Raw genomic sequence first — 8,192 nt, 5'->3', positions numbered from 1 at the left:
GAAGTATGTTGGCTACCTGGTCAGGGGTTAAGGGAACGGTTTGGTAAGGGTCTTGCCCTTGTTCAGCGTTTAGAAGTCCTGCAAGGGACCTGGGTCAAATTTAGTAGGATCTCCTTCAATGCCCATAGGTATTGGATGGTAGGGATCCAAACTCTTTGACCCCCTCATAAGTTAACTACTATTAATACTATAACCCGGCTATTTAGGAGTGTATCCCTGCTGACTCAGACTACTTAGTCGAGGGTAACGTCACCGCCAAAAGCGGGGCCTACCATAATTTGCATTAATAACTTAATTCATTATCTTCCAATAATCCAACCTTTTAGGATTGTATCCTTGCTGACTCAAACTACTGGGTTGAGGGTAACGTCGCCTTCAAAAGAGGGGCCTACTACAATAACTAAGATAATCTCTTAAACAAGTGCAAAAGTGCGAAAATAATCAAAGGTTATACTAATACACGAGTCGGATCCAAGTGATTCATCTTGTCTATCTGTTTTTATTTTTATTTTTATTTTTTCAGCATTTAGTTAGTTTTTATTTTCTTAGTTTAAAAAACCTTTTCTAACTTTTTGATTTGATTAGAAGTTGAGGATAAACCGGTACTAAAAGCTCTTGTGTCCTTGGACGACCTCGGTATCTTACCAACACAATACTACGTCCACGATGGGTGCACTTGCCCATATGTGTGTTTAGTGTTAGTAAATATCGTGTTTTATAAATTTAAAACTTGGCTAAAAGTGTAAAAAGGGCTTAAATATACATCTAAATTATATTACACCTAACGCACATCAGCATCTTCAACATACTTATACTCATATTCAGGCTGCTGATTGATGTCGAAGGCGTTCAATTCTTCTTCAAAGTCGAATTTAAAATCAGGATTAACCATGCGAGTCATTTCTTTAATTGCTTCCAACGTGTACGTATGAAAATGTTCGCCTTCTTCTCTGTAAGTATCCAATCTCAGGATTAACTTTTCAGCTTGTTGAACATTCTGAACATCACCTGACTCCCCCTTTCCATCTGCTCCCCCTGATTCTTCATTCATTGAATCGTTCATCAAATCATCAACAGTTTTCTCAGTGGAAGCTTCAGATACTTTCACACCCATACCGCCCTGAGCATCGTCATCATCGTTACCAGAACCATGACTGCTCGCAGAAAACACTTTCTCATCTTCATCATCTTCTTCGTCATCCTCCTCATCATCATCTTCATCATCACTATCTCCAATTAGCTCGTCAAGAGGTGTATCTTCTTCAGAAAGACCAGATATAGCAGATATAGGTTCAGGATTCTCAACAACCATTGAAGGAACAATTGATCTTTCTGTCACAGCAGAACTACCTTCAACACCTTTACCTTTATCTTTCATTTGTTCATCAATCTCTTCTTGACGTTGTGCTCTGAGTTCTTCAACTTGTAACTCTTCAAACTTTTGTTCAACTGTCGTTCCAAGCATACTTTCAACAACTTTGTTCAGCATATAAAACTCATGATCTCTAAATGCCTTTGCCGCTTCTAACTCTTTGTTTTTCATCTTGAAGTATTCATTTTGTTCATCTCTTAGAGCTTTTTCTTCCTCAAGTTCAGCAACTCACACCTTCAAAATATCTATCTCTGATTGATCACTGTCAATCTTCTTCAACAACTCTTTGTTATCACCCTCCAACCTCTTCACACGCATTTCAAGAATTCTTTCACGATCAGAAACTTTCTTGTTCTCAGCAGCAAATTTCTTGTTATCATCCAACACTTCATCCATTTTCTTCTCCAACTTCTTCACTTGTTCATCGTTAGCAAAACCGAAATCTCCAATGTCTTCAAGACTATCATGAGGAGTGTAAAGACCTTTGCCAAAAGAACCAGGTTGAATTTGAGTGGGTGGAGGTGTTTGAAAGATTTCTTGCGATGTAAGAAGGGTTTGTTGTGGTGGTGGTGAAAGATGTAGTGGTGAAAGATGTATAGGCGATCGTTGTCTAGGTGGTGTTGGTTGTTTTGGTGGTGAAGGTTGTTGTGGAGGTGTAGGTTGTCGTGGAGGTGATTGGATTGGTGATTGAGGTGGTGTTGGTGGTTTACTAGTTTCTTTGGAAGGTTTCTTCTTCAAGACAATTTTCGGCATTTTAATCTTTGGAGTAACTTTCCGGATCTTTGGAGACACAACTTTCTTTCGTGCTCCAGCTTTTTTTCGACCCATTGAAGGAGATTGTGACTCAGAGACATGTTCTGGAGAAGGAACATAAGCATCATCGTCATCTTTTTCCTGTCTCTTTCTTTTCCTTAACAATTTCTCTTGTTTTATTGCTTCCTGAACTCTTCTTAAACGTTCAGTCTCGTCAATCTCATCATCTGAAGAGCTCGAGGAACTTGTAGTGCTCTTATCAACATCATCACCCTCAATGTCATCAATAACCTTCTCTTTTCCACCTTCGACATTAACAGCTTGTTCAACTTCAGCAGTCACTGTTGGCTAGGTTTCTAAGACATCAACACTAAACATCACATCTTCACCAACATTATACGGATCGTCTTCCGTAGTTACAACTGTCTCATCTTCTTCGGGTTCATCAACCAATAACGTTTTTGCAACTTTCTTTTGTTTCTTCTTCGGTTGTGATGAAGATCCCTCACCCTCTTGAACTTTAGGAGTAGCCTTTCTGCGTCTCCTCCCTGTTTCTTTGACAAACCATTCATTTTTGATGCTTTTAAACTCCGCACGAGTTTTCAGCTCTTCAGCATAAGCAGCCTCTTTCATCTCTTCTTCGTTTCTCCAGTTTTTATGATCAACTGGATCAGGATCAACATAATTAGCATCCTTTATAAACCTGAAGAATTCAACACCAACTTTTGGTTCATGGTGTTGGTGCACTACATCTGTTGATTCCGTCTAGGTATCTAGGATCAGATCTTATATCGAATTGTATAGCATAGGGCTCGAAATACGAGAAAACAGGAGTTTGTATAGATTTTAGGAGTGTGGATCGCTTTTAGGGTCACATGTGTCTTGGATCGCTCATACGACACTTTGTGGGTCGCTTTTGTGACATACCTGGATCGCTCATGTGTCATTTGACCACATGAGCGACCCCAGAACCCTATATATAGGTCTTGAGCGATCCTCATTAGAGAGGACCTTGTTTTCCATGCCGAAGCTTTGCCGGTGTGATGTTTGAGCTGTAAATTGTTTCTAATCAATGCAAAAGATAGTTAGAAGGAAGAACAAGCTATATCTACTTGCTATTCTTATTATTCCACATCTGAATTGCAAGAGTTAACCTCTGAACGACTCGTTCGGGTCAGCAAACGATCCTACAAGTGGTATCAGAGCTTGGAAGGAGGTTTTCTGCAGATTATAGCCGGATTTCAGTGTTTCTTCTCACTTCTACACCTTCTTTTCTTATTTCCAGGAGATTTCACGGTTGAATTTCGTTCAAAAGCTCACAGATTGTTCATTATCATACCGAGATAAACCCTTGGAAGTTTCAGGTCGAAAATCAGCTTAAAAACAGTTCAAAACAGGTTCGAAATGTGGACCGCTCGAGATGACAACATTGTGAATCGCTCATAGATCACACTTTGGACTACTCATTCGTTCATGTTTATGTCTGAACCGTTCGAAATTGACTTCTGAACCGCTCGAAGTGTTAATTTGTTGGACCGCTCCAACATTCTCTCTCTGGACCGCTTCAAAGAACGTTGAGTGGATCGCTCATTTGGTTAATTGTTGAACCGCTCGAACAAACAATTTAGAACCGCTCGAACGAATTTTTCTTGAACCGCTCTTAGAACCATTCTTGGACCGCTCGAGTGAAAAGTTTTGGATCGCTCCAAATACATTGTCTGATCGCATTTAAAGATTTCTTTGGACCGCTTTTCTGTCAGTTGCCTTGAAAAACGTGTTAAGTCATCATGAATTCTGAGTTTTACAACGCCTTTGTTACATCGACTACTCCAGCCGCGATTGCTCAAGCTATGAACCTGGAAAATGAGGCTGGAACCACTCAGAAACCCCAGAAACTGATGAGTATTGAAGAATACTACGGGTGGAAGGATCGTTTTGAAAACTGGGTTCAGGCAAATCATCTCAGATCGTGGGAATGCATATTGGAAAAGTACACATTGCCTCGAACAGAATTGCAAGTCATTAAACAGATATCTGAATTCTAAGAACAAGAACGTGCAATGTACAGAGCAGAGAAAAATGATCAGTTTGTTACAGCAGGCGATTAAAGAAGATATATTCATTCTGCTACAACATGACAAAACTGCAAAGTCAATTTGGGATGCTCTTAAAGTGAAATTCGAGGGTAGTGAAAGTATGATCAAAAGCAAGAAGGCATTGCTTAAAAAGGAATTTGATTTGTTTAGCAGTTTGCCAGGAGAGGATACTAAAAAGTTGATTGAGAGATACTGCCACTTAGTGCGTTCGTTATCGATGTTAGGAGTTGAAAAGGGTCGTGAGGAATGGGTTGATAAATTGGCTGACGCGTTACCTCAGAAAGAGTGGGGAACATATTTGATGATACTGAAAAACACGGGTGTTTATGACAAACTTACAATTGGTCAGTTTATTGAGAAAATTGAGAGTCAGGATCTTGAGCAGCAAAAGATCGCGAGGATGAATAATCCTAGTGGTCAAGAAGATGTTAAAATGTACTATAAAGGTAGTATTCCAGTTTCTGAAACTGAAAGAAGTCCGAAAATTCAAACAGCTTTCAGTGCTGGTGATTCATCTGAGAAAGTTGATCAGGGTTCGAACAAGAGTAGCAGCGGGTTTTCATCATTTCCGAGTGTGAATCCAAAAGAGACTAACACAAGCTTTCAGTCTCAGAGTACAAAAACCGGTAATGGATACATAATTCAGTACAACATCGCTCTCAATCTTCCAGAAGGTCAAAGCTTCTCTGAAGACACTGCTAAAGATCACATGGCACTTCTGGGTTCAGTTCTGTTATCCTATGAAGGTCTTGTTGCTGGTCGGATCGGAAATCCTATGCTTACTAAAGAGGATTATGACCAAATAGACGCCGAGGAAATGGAACTTATGGATATCAAATGGTGTCTTGCGAGAGTTCTTCGTCGAGCTGAGAAATTCAAAACCATTACCGGGAGAAATGATTTTTTAGATGCTCATGTTTCAACTTTAGGTTTTGATAAATCTAAAGTAACTTGTTTTCGATGCAGGGAAAAAGGCCATTTCAAGCGGGAGTGCAAAGGAAGAGAAGCTAGTGGAGCACAAAATCCATTCGGGAAAGATGATTACTACCGCAAAGCAATCTATCAACAAGTTGGTCAATCCCAAGAACCTCAGACAGCTCATGGGAGAAAGATTGAAGACTCCAAAAGAGCTTGTGTTGTAGATTTTAGCTGGAGTGATTACATATCATCTGAAGCTACAACAGAACGTGTTATCGATCAAGATGATGAGAAACTACCAGAAGGTTTCAGTTGGGATATGTTCGTGGATGAAAAGGGAGGTTTTAAAGCTTTCATTGCAAAGATCGTCCGAGAGCCAAATTTGTTTGCTACTTGGATGAGATCTATTGGAGAGAATGTATCAAGTGGAGATGAGAAATCTGTGTCATCTGATGAAAGTTCATATGGTACTGATAGACTCTCAGAACACTCTGGGGATGTTTCAGATAATTCAGATGAAACTGTTCAAGAACAGGATGTTGTATTTGACAAAACACCATATGATTCTGGTGTTTCTGATGATGATTCTGAAAAATCTGTAAAGTTTGATCAATCGCCACATCATAGTAGCAGTGATGATGAGGAAGAGAAACATATAAATATTGCAAAAACTTATATGTCTCCTGAAAGTTTTCATTTTTATTTTGCAGGAAAAATGGAGAAACTGAAAGAGAAACAAGCTGCTAAAGAACAACAATCTGAATCTGAAGGTGATGTTCAGAATGCTGAAAAGGTTGCTGAGAAAATTGGTGAGGTTGTGAAAGAAGTAGAAAAGGTGATTGAAGTAGAAAAAGTGGTTGAAGTTATTAAAACAATCGAAGTTGAGAAGATTATTGAAGTCGTCAAGCCATGTGAGAAGTGTTTGGAAGTCTGCAAAGAGTGTGCAGAAAAAGATGATATCATAGCTGAGTACGAGAAAAAGAAAGAGCAGTTATTGTTCAATCTCAATTATGTGAAGGAATCGTATGATGTGTTGAACAAAACAGTAACTGGTCTCCAAAAGAGAAACACAGAAAGAGAACAGGCGCTGACGATGATGAATGCAACTTTAATGTCGAAGCAAAAAGCTATAAATTTCTACATTGAAGAAAGTGCAAAATGGAAGCAAGAGTTGGAAACTGAAAAGATTGAAAATGAGAGGATTAGGAGGTTATTGTTGAGCTATTCTACCTCTGATTATGTTATTGATCGCGTTTACCCAACTGTTACAGGTATGGAAGCTTTTCAAGACGAGACGCCAAAAGAAAAGAAAGACTGTGGTAAGAAAACAACTGTTAGCTATAACAAGTGTCCGCCTCCAATTTGGGATGGGTATTCACCTAGAAAACCAAATGAGGAACAACTTGCAAAAGCAGTCAATATACAGCTTAAAACCAACACAACTGACGTTTTACCAGAAAACATTGATGTGACGTTTACCTCATCCGATACTGATCATGAGTCTGAAATAATCAAAAAGGTGGTCGATCAAGTGTTGGATACTGATGAGGAGACAGAGTCAAAATCGGAGTCTGAAAAGCCGAATTCGTCTGTCAAAAGTCAAAATTTGTCGGCTAAACTGTCTTATAGTAAAGAATTTTTGTTATTAAAGGCAGATTTGGATGATGAAACATTCGAAGTTGTTTATACTTTGAATGGTTCTGACAAATTATATTACAACAAAGAGTTTCTGATAATGAGTATCAAAACAGAATTAATCAACAAAACTTTTAAACTGATAGAGGTTAATATTCCTGAATTAAAAGTTTTGAAAAATTTTGATAAACCTAAAAAATATACCTCTAGAGTTCAACAACGTCTAAACAAGAAAAAAGGTTACAATTCTGGTTCTGGTTTTCCAAAGAAACCTAACCAAAATCGTAGCTACAAAAAGAAAGGTTTAGGTTTTGTTCCACAAGAAAATCATAAAAATGAGAAAAATTCTAATTCAAACACTGAATTTGTGATAGGTGGAAGCTCGGAAGATGAACAGCAGAAACCATTTTGGAAACAAACTAACAAAGAGTTTCTTGCTGAAAAGATAAAGAATGGAACTGGAGTATTTCATCCAAGAAATACTCAAACCTGTTTGAAATGCAATGAAGCTGGTCACATTGCATCGGATTGTTCGAAAGATATCAAAGCAAAACAGGGAGCTTCTCAGAAGATGAAAGACAAGGTTGTAGAAAAATCTGAGAAATCCAAAATTTTAAAAAATTCGAAAAATGAAGTTGGAGAATGTTCAAAGAAAAAGATAAAATTTTACAAAAAACAAGGAAATGACAACCAAGTGTGGGTTGCTAAAAAGGTAGAAGAAAAAGTCGGCGATGAATTTGGTTCCACAAAGCCAGAAGAGCCACAAGTTATGGAGAAAATTTCAGAAAATGATGATGTTCTTCCATCATTGAAGTTTGAAGAGATTAAAAAGAAAATTGGAAAAATTGAAATTTCAAATCAATTTTATGATAATGAAAAAGAATTTGATGTTGAGAAAACATTCAACGGGAATGTTAAGAAGATATTTGGGAAAATGTTGAGTGGAAAAGCTAAAGGGGTAAAAGACTTTTACGCAACTAAAAAGGCGACATACAACCCTACAGCTGAAGAGTTGAAAGTCCTCAAGTCTGAGAAGACTTGGAGGGAAGTTTGCTTCCCAGAATAGTCGAAGGACTTTGCCGGAGATCCCAAGTTTATATCGTGGATCAGGAATCGGCATCTTTCTAGTTTATGATATGTTTTGTTTAAATGATTGTGATTAATGTTTGGATTTTTACAGGTGAAAGGACTATGCCGGAGCTTCCAGGTGGTTAATTGCGAAGTAGGAATCGGCATTTTGATTGGTAAAATGGTGATGTAGATGTAATATTCCTACAATTAGTAGTTTTTGGGTATCTACAAGTGGTAATCTTGATCCCACAAGTGGTAATTGTGGTTAAATTTTTGAGATGCTTGGATACGTTGAGTTAATTACATTTACAAGTGATACAGAAGGTTCTTAAATGCAAATGGTAAAT

The sequence above is a fragment of the Helianthus annuus genome, chromosome 8 (genome assembly GCF_002127325.2).
Source record: "Helianthus annuus cultivar XRQ/B chromosome 8, HanXRQr2.0-SUNRISE, whole genome shotgun sequence".
Taxonomy (NCBI): domain Eukaryota; kingdom Viridiplantae; phylum Streptophyta; class Magnoliopsida; order Asterales; family Asteraceae; genus Helianthus; species Helianthus annuus.
This window is presented reverse-complemented; position numbering follows the sequence as displayed.